The following is a 14968-nucleotide window of genomic DNA, read 5'->3' as shown; positions in this document are numbered from 1 at the left end:
CTCTAACCACTGAGCAAAACCAGCCAGGGCTGAAAACAGTTTTTTTTAACCAAAGTGTTGGGCTCAAAAGAGGTGAAATAAGAGGGTCTTAACAAGGGTAGTCAAGGCTAAGCCAGATAAGAAGCAACCAGACCATGAGGGCTTCTACACCAAGCCAAAGAGTTTAAACTTTGACTTGAGTGGCAGTGGGAAGCCTGGGTAGTTTGAAACAAGGGAGTGACAAGTTAGATTAGAACAGTATTTCTCAAAGTGTGGACCCTGGAAGAGCATCACCAACAGTACTTGGAAAACTGTTAGAAATAAAAATTCTTTACCCCAGCCAAGACCTAGTAAATCAGAAAGTCTGGGTATGGGGCCCAGCAATCTGTTTTAACACACCCTCCAGGAGATTCTGATAGATCCTAACATTTAAGAACCACTGGAGTCAAGTTTAAAAAGAATATCCAGGCAATATGGGGCAAGGAGTCTGGGTAGGAAGCTGCCACAATACTCCAGGAAATGGAATGGTGTGGGTTCACTGATTCACTCAACAAACAGTCCCTAACTGTCTACTGTGTGCCAGATACTGTTCTAGACACTAAAGATACAGCAGTGAGCAAAGCAGAGAAAAACCTATGTGGTAATGAGTGTACGTTCTAGTGGAAATAATAATACCTATCATTTATGTAGTTCCAGATGCTGTCCTAAAATGGTTTATATTTATTATTTCACCCTCACAAGTCCATCAGATAGGTATAGTTTTTGTCTTCACTTTATAGATAAGAAAACTGCAATTAAGTTACTTGCAGAAGGTTATGTTGCTAGTGTTAGAACCCAGATTCAAATAGAAGGTCATGCCTTAGACACCATACTACTAGCCACTAGGGTATACCACTTCTGCAGTGTCATAGGGCATTGGTGGTGGTGATGGTGGTGAAACATATTCATTTGATATATATTGTTTTAACATCTATTGTGTACTATGCTCTGTTCTAGGAGACTCGTTAAAAAGATCTCTGTCTTTATGGAATTACACTCTAGCATAAAATAAACCATAAAATAGAAAATAAGCTATGTAAATAGTATATTAGATAACAAGTGCTATGGAAAAGAGAAAGCCTAGAACGTATATTAGGAGGATGGAGAGCATGATGGAAGAGAAATAGAGATAGGGAGGGGCAAGTTGAGATATTAACAAAGACTTGAAGATGAAGAAATTAGACAAAGGGATAACAAGAGGAAGACCCTTCCAAGGCAGGGGGAGGAGCTACTAATAAGGCCCCAATGTGGGAACTACTCTAAGCACAGCCAGGAGGCCAGTGTGGCTGGGAAGGAGTGATCTAGAGCTACAGAGCAATGAAGGAGAGGTTGTGTGCCAATCTTGTAGGGTTTGCTGACCTTGTAAAGACTCTGGTTTGTGTCCTGGCTGGTTTGGCTCAGTGGTTGGAGCATTGGCCCACGAACCAAAGAGTGGAGCATCGACCTATAGACCAAAGAGTCACGGGATCCATTCAGGTCAAGGGCATATACCTCAGTTGCAGTTATGTCCCCCGCCCTAGCCGGGGTCGTGCAGGAGGCAGCCAATCTCAGTCAGTCTCTCTCTCTCTCTCTCTCTCTCTCTCTCTCTCTCTCCCCCCCCACTCTGTATAAAAATAAACAAAACAATATCCTCAAGGGAGGATTAAAAAAAAAAGACTCAGGTTTGTACTCTGTAAGATGGAAAGCCATTGCAGGATTGGGAGCAGAAGAGTGACCTAATCTGATTTATGTCTTAAACAAATCTCACTGATTGTTGTATTGAGAATAGACTATGGGAATCAAGAGAGATCTGTTGAGGGCTATTGCAATAACCAGAGGGAATAAAATGATGGTGGCTTGAACTTGGGTGGCAGCAGTAAAGCTAACATGGTTAGAGCATCTTCCAGTGCACCAAAAGGCTGTGGGTTCAGTGCCCAGTCAGGGCACATATCTAGGTTGTCAGTTCGATCCCTGGGCACATACAGGAGGCAACCAACTGAGTGATGTTTCTCTCTCATATTGCTCTTTCTGTAGAACCGAGAGACCACCAGAGCCAAATTAAAGCCAAATAGAGAGCAAAGCCGGCCGGCGACTGATCCCGAGTTCTCGGAGACCAGCCCCGGCTTTCAGCTACATTTTCATTTTATAGGGGACTTGTTACAAATTTCTGCAACTGGCATTTCTTTTTGGCCATGGGGGAGAGCAAGCAAGCAAGAACAGAAGGGAGGCAGTTGGTGATAAGCGATAAGCAGGAGGGAACGGAGGTGGGAAGGAGCTGTGTCAGCACACATCTATGGTCATGGTTGTCCTGCTAGTCACTCTATTTTCTAAGTTCTAAAAAATAACAAATTCACTTAGAAGACAAATTTGCTTAGAGGAGTACCAGGGCAGCTGGTACTTCCTTGGTTTGCCTCTGAAAGCTCTACGGTCGGCCTTTTGTATTACTTAATCAGGGCGAGGTGATATGAGCAGGCCAGCACAAAGCTAACGTGTTTTGCTCTGGCCTGGTGGCTCAGTTGGTTGGAGTGTCTTCCAGTGCACCAAAAAGCTGTGGGTTCAGTTCCAGTCAGAGCACATATCTAAGTTGTCAGTTCGATCCCTGGGCACATACAGGATGTAACCAACTGAGAGATGTTTCTCTCTCACGTCAACGTTTTTCGCTCTTTCTACTTCTCTCTCTCTCTCTCTCTCTCTCTCTCTCTCTCTCTCTTTCTCAAATCAATCAACATATCCTCTGGTGAGGATAAAAGAAACAAAAAGGCAAATAGGCTTTTTGATGGATGAATATGGAGGGTAAGAGAAAGACTGAACTCTGGGAGCCATCTACTGAAAGGGGAAGGCTGTGGAAGGAGCAGATGTGGGGGTGGGGGTGTTTGGAGGGGGTTGTTTTGGACAACCAAGTGAATGTTGGATATACAAGTCTAGAGTTCAGAAAGAGAGGGAGATTTGGAAATCTGGAAAAATAAACTTGGAACATGTAATTCAACAGATTTTAAAAATATAATACTGAAGTTCGTGTCAGAAAAAAAATAAAGCTGTAGATGTCCTTCATTGTAAGTTTACTAATAGTCAGGAATTATGCACGATCCTGTGGATTGGTTCATTTAATTCCAACAAAATAAGGGATGTAGAACAGATGGGAGGTGTTTACGATCAGGGACCAAATCAACAATAGTCTCTGTTCTCTGATCCACTTTTTAAGGGAATTCTGTCTGGGACTGAAGACGCAGCAAACAACACTTCTCACTCTCCACCTCTGTAGGGACGAGCCCTGTCAAGGCCACACCACGAAAGTCAATTCCACCTCCTACAGGTCTGCAGCCCCGCCCAACCCTCGCGCAGGCGCACCTAGACCTGTTTGCGGGGGGCGGGGCTTGAGTGAACCGGTACGCCAGCACGTTGCTAGGAGACACAGGGGTCTAGAAGACAACGGGAGGCCTCTCGCTGCCCAGCCCACTGATCCCAGTGGGCCACACCAGCACCTCCTCGGCCTCCTGCGAGCTCCAGGCGGGGTGCTCTAGCCTCTCCAGGTCGGCCAAGTGAGGGTAACCACGGAGAGCTGGACCAGGGGTGGGTGAATGGCTGAAGGGACTGTCCCGGCCTGTCCCGCCTCTGCGCTCCGCCTCTACGCTCCCCGGTACATCCCTTCCCTCCCTCACCCACCCTTTCTTCTCCCCAAAACCCAGGCTCCGCCCCTTCCGTTTCTGTGTTCCTGATCCGTTTAGGGTTCAGGTGTTTGTCATGCTTGCCTGCATATTGGTAGGCAGGGTCTTTATTTGCTCTGAGTTTCACATTCTGATTCTCCAGTTTCCCAGATGCCCCTTGCCCCCTTCGCCCCTTTGGCCTTTAGGGGCCGCGATTCTGGGGCCTCCTTTCAGAGTTTCTCCCGTGGGCCAGTCATTGGATCCCCAGTTTTTAGAGTACCTCTTCCATCTAAGCCTTCTCTAGGCAGGTTTTATCTTACAGACACAACTGGTGATTTCTGGCAGAAAAAACGTGAGGGGTCTGAGAAGGCAAGTTAGTCTTTTGTGCGGGCAGGAATGGCGTGAGCTTGTGCTGCACAAATGCAGATTAGCACACCTGTACCATGGACCACAGAAGCCTATTTTGGGAACCAATTTTGTTTTTCAACTAAACACTCAAAAATGTTGGGAAGAGAAGTGTGAGGGCTTTAGAGCCTGCCCAATGAGACTTTTTCACGGTTCAGGAACCAGGCCCAGGGATGTTAATTGACTTGACCAAGGTTATATGCTAGTTACCCAGATATTCTGCTGTGTCTAGGAACAGAAACAAAACAAAACAAAACAAAATAAAATAAAATAAAATAAAAAAATAAAATGGAAAGAAATGGAAGATTAGGGATACTAATGCTCCTAGGGTTTTAATACCACTAAAAGAAAAGCACGTTTCAGAGCAAAAAGGAGGTTAAAAGGGTTTTTGCATAAAAGGGAATTGGAGATGGCCTGTGACAGCAAAGACTTCTGCGACATTAGAATGTTAGATTGTCCTGGATTTGATTTGGTGATATTTTTTAAATACCTGTATAAACCCTAATACTGTTTAATAAAATTTAATTTTTGCAAACTAGAAAGTCAGGCATTGCCATTTCCTGTTTCTGCAGATACAATGTAGTATAGAAATCAAATGTATTTTATATCAGTTATTTTTTGCCATGACTGTCGGTAGAGAAACCACTAAATTTCAAAATGCTAAATATTACGAGCAGAATTAGAACTGCCACTGAATTTTCCAGAATCATTGAATCATTTAATCAAGGAATTATAAGTTGATCTTTCCTAATTTAGGTTTCATTTTGTGTTGTTGTTGTTTTTTTTATCCTCACCCAAGGACATTCTTGTATTTATTGTCAGGTAGAGCGGGAGGGAGAGAGGGAGGAAGAGAGAGAGAGAATATCGATGTGAGAGAGACACATCGAGTGGTTGCCACCCACATGACCCCAACCAGGGCCGGGGACAAACTTCAACCGAGGTACGTGCTCTTAGCGGGAACCTAACCCAGTACTCTCTGGTCCACAGGCCGATGTTCTAATCACTGAGCCAAAATGGCCAGGGCTCATTTTGTGTTTTTAATAAGTAGAAGGAAAGTTATGAGAAAGAGAAAAAAAAAAAGAATCTGCACCACCACTACATAGCATAGTTATAGTAGCCACTAGGGTTCCTATTACAGTGAAATACGTTCATGTTCCCTTTAGCTATTTGGGGAAAACAAAGTTTTGAAATATCTGATATGATTAGAAGAGGTATATTTCTCCTGCAGCATATATTCTGCTCTTCTAGGAAATGTAGCCACCCCCCCAACACACACACACACACATCTAATCAGTTGTCAGATCCTGCCAACATATATTGTGTTTGTTTTTTTCTATTTTCAACCCCCTCTCCCCATTTACTCTTGACTGGATATGTCAATGATTTTATAATTCACCTCTTTGTTGCCAGAGGGGAGAGGTTCTTGACCCTTCCTGTTGATAGTGGGGGTGGAATTCTTGCAATATTCCAAGAAAAATAATTTTCTGAGAATGAGTGATTTTTATTTGCCTGGAATGAAATCCCTGAGTTTCCAAGGTCCCATTTCCCTTTGCTCCGTCATAGAAGTGTAGCTGGGGCTTCAGCAGAGCTAAAATCAGAACCGGTGTCCAGAGTTTCCTTTCCATGTTGGAGCTGAGTCCATTCCAGCAGCAGGGTAGCTTAGTTTATGTTTTCATTTGCAGTCCCTTAGTCCATTGTGTGTGGGGTCTGTATAACTGTGGGCCCTATGAGCAAATGCAGGAGAGCCAAGAGTCAAGCTTTAAGAGCCAAGAACAAGAATAACAAGAAAGCCAAGAGTCACAGAGTGCCAAAAGTAACAAAAGAGAGAGAACTCTTTGTTTAGAGGTTAATGTATTCCCAAAGTTTCACCATCTTACAGTGGCCACACCCATTCTGGCCAATGATCTCTATTCTCAGGTGCGACTAACTGACTGGCACCTTTCCTAGTCACCCTGGCTTCACTGTGCCCATGTTTATCTTCCCTTTGTTGGACTCCTTCCCCCAGTGATCTGCAGGAAATGGGCCAGTGGTTCCCTGGGGAATGCAAAGTTGTAGCTTCCTGGTGAAGCGTCCCAGATGACATGCTTATAATATCTGGTTTCCCCCTTTGTTCTCTTCCTCTTATTAATAACTAGCTAGTTACACCAGTATTATCTTCACATGAAAAACAATATGCAATTACACATCCATGCCAATTGCTTACTTCTAAGGCACAAATGGTTTAGGAAGTACCAGTCGGTTAAGAACAATGGAATATAAGGGTGGCGTAGTAAGGCATGTTTTCATTGTTGTCCCTTGGTATTATAGTTCTCTGAGATCCCTTTTCCCCACTTAGGTGCCCTGCAAGTAGGCCCATATGTTTTACATTATGCTGTTATTCTGTAGTCCTCTTATACCTACTCTCTCCAGATTTGACTTCTACTTAAATTTTATTTTTTGATTACAGTTCATATTCAATATTATTTTTTATTAGTTTCAGGTATACAGTGGCCCTCCCTGGCACTGAACATAGTTATTACAATATTATTGACTATATTTCTTATGGTGTAATTTACATCTCCATGAATATTTTGTAACTACCAATCTGCACTTCTCAATCCCTTCACCTTTTCACCAGCCCCCCAACCCTTCTCCCCTCTGGCAACCATCAGTCTATTCTCTGTATCTATAAGTCTGTTATCTGTTTTTCTTTTGTTTTTTTCTTTAGATTCCACACATAAGTGAAATCACATGGTATTTGTCTTTCTCTGTCTCATTGCACTTAGCATAATACCCTCCAGTCTCTCCTTTTTTATGCAGCTATTTATAACTCTTACAAATTGAAGCATAAATGGAAACAGTTGTACTGTAGATGCACACAAAAACATTTGTTTTACTTGTGATGTAGGCTTAAAAGATGTTCATTCCTCTTAAGGTGGCTCCTTATGTTGTAGACTAATGAGACAGACCAGAGTCAGACTCTGAGCTTTATTAGCCGCATGGCGACTGTCCCATCCTACGCAGAGGAGAGAGCAGCTCCTAGCTCAGGGGGTGGTTTGCTTACATAGTTGTCTTAGTTCCTGTTAAGAAATTGGGCTAAAGGTTTGTGTGCAAGCAAGCACGTACAGAAGCAGATATCTGGAGTTAACCGTTATGCCTGAGGGAGTAAGCAGTTTCAGTCTGTACCTTACACAATATAATGGTGAACTATTAACTCTGGCTGCTAGTTCTGGCTATTCTTAAAGTCCAAGGGGTCAAGTCTGCCTAATGGGAAAAATCTTTCTGTACATTCACTTAGCATGTGTTTGTCCTTTACACTTAGAATTTAATTTTTGGGTTTCTGCTTTTAAATATATACACACTATCTTCATAGGAAATTGTTCTATGCTTTGCTAAAAAATGGAAATTTAAGGGATTCCAAAATGGCAGTGGAATGAATGGAAGCTACACAGACCATATCCCAGGACCAAACTGGAATTATAACTAAAATAAAGACAAATTGTCAGGAAAAAGCAACAGAAAAGCAGCTTGTGAGGACCATATAACCAAGGACACTGACTCGATCCTGGTAGGATTGCAGAGGCGAGAGGGGGGCTGGGAGCCCACCGATAGGAGTGGCCTTAGCTGTGAGCAGCACCCTCAGGGTTAAAGCCCCAAGCGGCTCCAAAGCACAGAGCTGGGACAGACGCTAAACAGCCACAGGCACTCACCTTGGACTCTGGCAGAGGGAGGGCGGACTGGACTGGAACTGTGTGGGGACACTTGGGATTTGGAGGACGCACAGAGCTTTTGCTGAGTTGCAGCCACTCAGGACATTGGCCATCTTACTCCTTCCCAGGGCTTTGGGGAGAGGTGGCAGCCCCTCTCTCAGAGATTCAACCCCATCTGGTGGGCCAATGAAATGCAAATTGAGGCTCACTAATGACCAGCATCTGCTCCACCCTCAGGAAATCCCCTTACCCTGAGCACCTGAGGGAGTTTGATATTCAACTGAAAAACCAAGGCTCTTCAAGTAACCACTACTGATAGCCTACAGACAAAAAGTTAGAGGATAACTGAACCATTCCTAGGCTAGCAACTCTGACCAGGAAAGTAAGACTTGACAGTGGTGTTTAATGTGGGATCTCCCTTGCTCATCCAAACCCAGTAAAGAGAGCCACAAACAGCAGAACACCAACACCCAACGGAAAATTTGGCAGAGTCCAAAGCCTACTGTGATAGCCAAAATGGTGAAACAAAGAAACAAATACCAAATGAAAGAATAAGAGACCACTACCAAAGATGAGATAAATGAGGAGCAGTTAAGCAAGTTAACAGAACTAGAATTCAGAGCCATGATCTTGAGGAAGTTCAACAGCATGAGTAAGGACATCAACACCATGAATAAAGACATAGAAATGTTGAAAATTAACCAACTGGAAATTAAAAACCATGAAGAAAAAATAAAGAATGACATATCAGAAATAAAGAACACATTGGAAGGTCTAAACAGCAGAGTAGAGGAAGCTGAGGACTGGATCAGTAAATTAGAAGACAGGGTAGAAAAAATCAACCAATCAGAAAACCAAAAGGAAAAAACGATTAAAAAACAGGAAGACAGCTTAAGAGAACTGTGGGACTCTAGAAACATAATAATATTTGCATCATAGGAGTCCCCAAAGAAGAAAATGAGTAAGTGTTAGAGAATATATTTGAAGAAATAGTGACAGAAAACATTCCAATTTGATGAAGGAAGAAGGCATTCAAGTTGAAGCAGCACAGAGAGCCCCAAGTAAGAAGAACCCAAACAGGCCCACACCAAGACACATAGTTATTAAAATGCCAAAAATTAAAGACAAAGAGAGAATCTTAAAAGCAGTAAGAGATAAGCAACAGGTTACCTACAAAGGACCCCCATAAGGCTCTCAGCTGACTTCTCAACAGAAACACTACAGGCCAGAAGAGTGTAGCACAAAATAATCAAGGTCATGAAAAACAAGGATCTGAATCCAAGACTACTCTACCCAGCAAGGTTATCATTCAAAATAGAAGGTCAAATGAAGAGCTTCCCAGACAAGAAAAGGCTACGGGAATACATTAGCACCGAACCAGCACTGCAAGAAATATTAAAAGCACTGCTGTATTTAGTAGAAGAAATAGGAAGAAAAATATAACCACACTAAACAAAAATGGCAATAAATAAGTACATATCAAAAATCACCTTAAATGTAAATGTACTGAATGCTTCGATAAAAAGACACAGAGTAGCTGACTGGATAAGAAAACATGACTCATCTATATGTTGTTTACAAGAGACCCACCTCACAACAAAAGACCCACATAGGTTGAAAGTGAAGGGATGGAAAAAAATCTTCCAAGCAAACAGAAAAGAAAAAAAAAGCTGGGGTAGCAATACTAATATATGATGAAATAGATTTCAAAATGAAGGCCATAACTAGAGACAAAGAAGGCCACTACATAATATTGAAAGAATCTGTCCAACAGGAAGACATCACCTTGATAAACATGTAGCACCCAATATAGGTGCACCAAAATATATCAAAAATCTTCTGGAGGACTTGAAAGGAGAAATCGACAGCAATACAATCATAGCAGGACACTTCAACACCCCGGTGACACCACTAGATAGATACTCTAGACAAAAAATTAGCAAGGAAACAGAAACTCTAAATGAAGCACTAGGCCAAATGGATTTAATAGATATCTACAGAGAATTACATTCCAAAACTACAGAATTCACATTCTTCTCAAGTGCACATGCAACATTCTCAAAGATAGACCACATGTTAGGGCACAAACTAAATCTCTACAAGTTCAAGATTGAAATCATATCAAGCATCTTCTCAGATCATAATGGCATGAAACTAGAAATCAATAGCAACAATAACATGCAAAGACATTTGAACACATGGAGGCTATATAGCACATTATTAAACAATGAATGGGGTACTGAAGAGATCAAGGAAGAAATTAAAAATTTCCTGGAAACCAATGAAAATGAACACACAAAAACACAAAATTGATGGGATGCAGCAAAAGCAGTTCTGAGAGGAAAGTTCATAGCACTACAGGCCTACCTCAAGAAACAAGAAAACTTTCTAATAGACTATCTAACCTCACAACTTAAAGAACTAGAAATCAAACAAAAAGAAAACCCCAGAGCAAGTAGAAGGAAGGAAATAGTAAAGATCAGAGCAGAAATAAATAACATAGAGACCAAAAAAACAATTCAAAGAATCAATGAAACAAAGAGCTGCGTTTTCTAAAAGATAAACAAGATTGATAAACCCTTAGCTAGACTCACCAAGAAACTAACAGAGACAACCCAAATACACAAAATCAGAAATGAAAAAGAAGTAACAACTGACACCACAGAAATACCAAACATCGTTAACAACTACTATGAACAATTATATGGCAACAAATTCTACAATCTAAGAAAAATGGACAAATTTCTAGAAACACATAGTCTCCAAAAACTAGACTGGAAAGAGATAGAAAACTTGAACAGACCAATAACAACAGAAGAAATTGAAGATGTAATCTCTCAGCAAACAAAAGCCCAGGCCCGGATAGCTTCACAGGGGAGTTTTACCAAACATTCAAAAAGAACTAACACCCATTCTCCTCAAACTTTGTCAAAAAATTCAAGAAGAAGGAAGACTTCCAAACTCGTTTTATGAGGCCAGCATAATTCTAATTCCAAAACCAGAAAAAGACACTACAAAAAAAAGAAAACTACAGGCCAATATCCCTGATGAACATAGATGCCAAAAACCTGAACAAAATACTAGCAAATCGGATCCAGCAATACATCAAAAAAAAATATTCACCATGACCAAGTGGAATTCATCCCAGAGATGTAAGGCTGGTACAATATTCGCAAATCAATAAATGTGATACACCACATAAACAAAATGAAGAACAAAACCACATGATCACATCAACAGATGCTGAAAAGGCATTCGACAAAATCCAGCATCCATTACTGATAAAAACACTTAGCAATCTGGGAATAGAGTGATCATATCTCGACATAATAAAGGCCATACATGAAAGACCTACAGCCAACATCATACTCAATGGGCAGAAACTAAAAGCATTTCCCTTAAGAACAGGAACAAGACAAGAATGCCCACTTTTGCCACTCTTATTTCACATAGTATTGGAAGTCTTAGGCACAGCAATCAGACATGAAGAAAAATAAAAGGGATCCAAATTGGAAAGGAGGAAGTGAAACTGTCCTTATTTGCAGGTGACATGATATTATACATAGAAAACCCTAAGGACTCCATCAAAAATCTACTAGACTTAATAAATGAATTTGGCAAAGTAGCAGGATACAAAATTAACGTCAAGAAATCAACGACATTCTTATACAACAATGATGAACTCACAGAAAGAGAAACTGAAAAAACAATCCCATTTACCATCACGGCAAAAAAATTAAGATACTTAGGAATAAACTTAACCAAAAAAGTAAAGGACCTATTTGCAGAAAACTACAGGACATTGAAAAAAGAAATAGAGAAAGATATAAAAAAGTGGAAGCATATACCTTGTTCATAGATTGGAAGAATTAACATCATTAAAATGTCCATATTACCCAAAGCATTCTAGATTCAGTGCAATCCCCATAAAAATACCATCGACATATTTCACAGAACTAGAACAAAAACTTCAAAAGTTTATATGGAACCAAAAAAGACCCCAAATAGCCACAGCAATCTTGAAAAAGAAGGACAAAGTAGGTGGAATCACAATACCAGATATCAGGTTATACTACAACGCGACTGTAATCAAAACAGCCTGGTACTGGCACAAGAACAGGCATATAGACCAGTGGAACAGAACAGAGAACCCAGAAGTGGACCCAAGGAAATATGCTCAATTAATATTTGACAAAGGTGGCAAGAGCATACAGTGGAGTAAAGACAGCCTCTTTAATAAATGGTGTTGGGAAAATTGGACAGCTACATGCAAAAAAATAAAACTAGACCATCAATTTACACTATACACAAAAATAAACTCAAAATGAATAAAAAATTTAATTGTGACCTGTGAATCCATAAAAATCCTAGAAGAAAATGTAGGCAACAAAATTCCGGGCATCATACACAGCAGAATTTTCACCTAAGGCAACAGAAACAAAGAAAAAAATGAACACATGGGACTACATCAAACTCTAAAGCTTCTGCACAGCAAAAGAAACAATCATCTAAATGGAAAGGCAACCCATTGTATGGAAGAGCTTCATTGCCAATGATACATCAGATAAGGGGTTAATTTTCAAAATATATAGAATATTCATACAACTCAACAAAAGGAAGACAACCCAATTAAAAAATAGGCAGAGGAGCTGAACAGACACCTCTCCAAACAGGACATACAAATGGCCAAGAGACATATGAAGAAATGCTCAACATCACTAATCATCAGAGAGATGCAAATTAAAACAACAATGAGGTATCACCTCACACCTGTCAGAATGGCCGCTATCAACAAATCATCAAACAACAAGTATTGTCGAGGGTGTAGAGAAAAGGGGGCTCTAGTACACTGCTGGTGAGAATGCAGACTGGTGCAGCCACTATGGAAAACAATATGGTGTTACCTCAAAAAATTCAAAATTGAATTGCCATTTGACCCAGAGTTTCCACTTCTAGTAATATACCTTAAGCAAGCCTAGACAAATGGATAAAAAAGCGGTGGTACATATATAGAATGGAGTACTATGCAGCTGTAAGAAAGAAAGATCTCTTTATTTTTTGAGACGACATGGAGGGACCTGGAAAGTATTATCCTAAGCAAAACAAGCCAAGCAGAAAAAGACAAATACCACATGATCTTACTTATTTGTGGAATATAGTGAAAATAACAATCTGAGGAATAGGGTAGACCCAGAGACGTGAAAGTGGGGTACAGACTGACAACCCTCAGATGAGTGGGTTGTGGGGGGAGGGAAGAGACAAACCACAGAACTTATATGCATGTACGCATAACCAATGGACATGGACAACAAAACTGGGGATGGGCTGGGGGGAATGGGGAGCGTGTGTAAATGGGGTAAAAAAGAGATACATCTGAAACAAAAAAAGAGTTTCAGAATAAAAAAATGAAACAATGTAGATTTTCCAATAACTGCTTAGCCAAATATATGTTGCCAATATAAATTAAAAAAAAAAAAAAGGTGGAAATTTATCAAACACAATCCTGATTGATACACTTTATTCTCCCTGTAATAAGAAATTCTATTACCTAAAATGCAAGGTCTTACACAAGTTGATCCCAGTCTAATATTCCAGTTATCTGTCACAAATCCTTTTGGGAACATGACAAGATATCACTATGTAAATAAACAAGTAAATTACCAACCTTTCTTTGCAAAAGGTCTCCTTAACCTACCTAGAACATGGTACACTGTCTTCTATTTCTGAACCTCTTTTTTCTCCTAATGTCCACCTACTTTTTTTTTAATCTTTATTGTTGAATGTAAAATGTATTACAGATGTTTCATATTTTTCCCCCATTGACCCCTTCCTCCCCACTCTCACCCCCCCCCCCCGCCTTTCTCACACTATTAATTGTGTCCATTGGTTATGCATATAAGTTCTTCGGTTTATTTCTTTCCACCACCACCCCAACCCCTTTCCCTTTGAGGTTTGTCAGTCTAGCAATGAATTTGTACTTCTTTTTTTTTAATCCTCACCCGAGAACATTTTTTTCATCTTCTGTTCAGGTAAAGTGGGAGGGAGAGAGAGGAGGAGAGAGAGAGAGAAACATCGATGTGAAAGGAACATATCGAGTGGTTGCTACCCACACGACTGACCTGGGCCGGGGACAAACTGCAACCGAGGTACGCGCCCTTAGCGGGAACCGAACCCGGGTCTCTCAGGACCGCAGGCCGACGCTCTAACCGCTAAGCCAAACCAGCCAGGGCTGAATTTGTACTTCTTAATCTCTTCACCTTTTTCACCCATTTCCCCACTCCCCTTCCAACTGGCAACCAACAAAATGTTCTCTGTATCTATGAGAATGTGTCTGTTCTACCTGTTCATTTTGTTTGTAGATTCCATTGTCGATAGATATGTATTCATTGCCATTTTGTTTGTTCATATATTTTATCTTTTTCTTCAAAAAGACCCTTCATCATTTCATATAATAACGGTCTGGTGGTGATGAACTCCTTTAACTTTTTCTTGTCTGGGAAAGTCTTTATATGGCCATCGATTCTAAATGACAGCTTTGCAGGATAGAGTAATCTTGGTTGTAGGTTCCTGCTTTTCATCACTCTGAATATTTCTTGCCACTCCCTTCTGGCCTGCAAAGTTTCTTTTGAGAAATCAGCTGACAGCCTTATGGGAACTCCCTTGTAGGTAACTAGCTGCCTTTCTCTTGATGCTTGTAAGATTGTGTCTTTGTCTTGAACCTTTTGCATTTTGATGATGATGTGTCTTGGTGTGGGCTTCTTGGGGTTCGTCTTGTTTGGGACTCTCTGTGCTTCCCGGACTTGTATGTCTGTTTCCTTCACCAATTTAGGAAAGTTTTCTGCCATTACTGTTTCAAACAGGGTTTCGATTTCTTGTTCTCTCTCTCTTCTCCTTCTGGCACCCCAGGATGCGAATGTTGGCACGCTTAAAGTTGTCCCAGAGGCTCCTTACACTATCCTCATTTTTTTGGATTCTTTTTTCTATTTGCTGTTCTGATTGGGCGTTTTTTGCTTCCTTATATTCCAAATCGATGGTTTGCTTCTTGGATTTACATACTCTACTACTGAATCTGTGTAAGTTATTCTTTATTTCAGTTCATGCCTCCTTCAGTTCTGACTGTGCATTCATCATTTCTGACTGGTCCTTTTTTATGCTCTTGAGGCCCTCACTAAGTTCATTGAGCATCCTTATAAGCAGTACTTTGAACTCAGCATCTGTTAGGTTGCTTATCTC

This window comes from Molossus molossus, unplaced genomic scaffold, assembly GCF_014108415.1.
Source record: "Molossus molossus isolate mMolMol1 unplaced genomic scaffold, mMolMol1.p scaffold_m16_p_32, whole genome shotgun sequence".
Classification (NCBI taxonomy): Eukaryota; Metazoa; Chordata; class Mammalia; order Chiroptera; family Molossidae; genus Molossus; species Molossus molossus.
Note: the sequence above shows the minus strand (reverse complement) of the source record.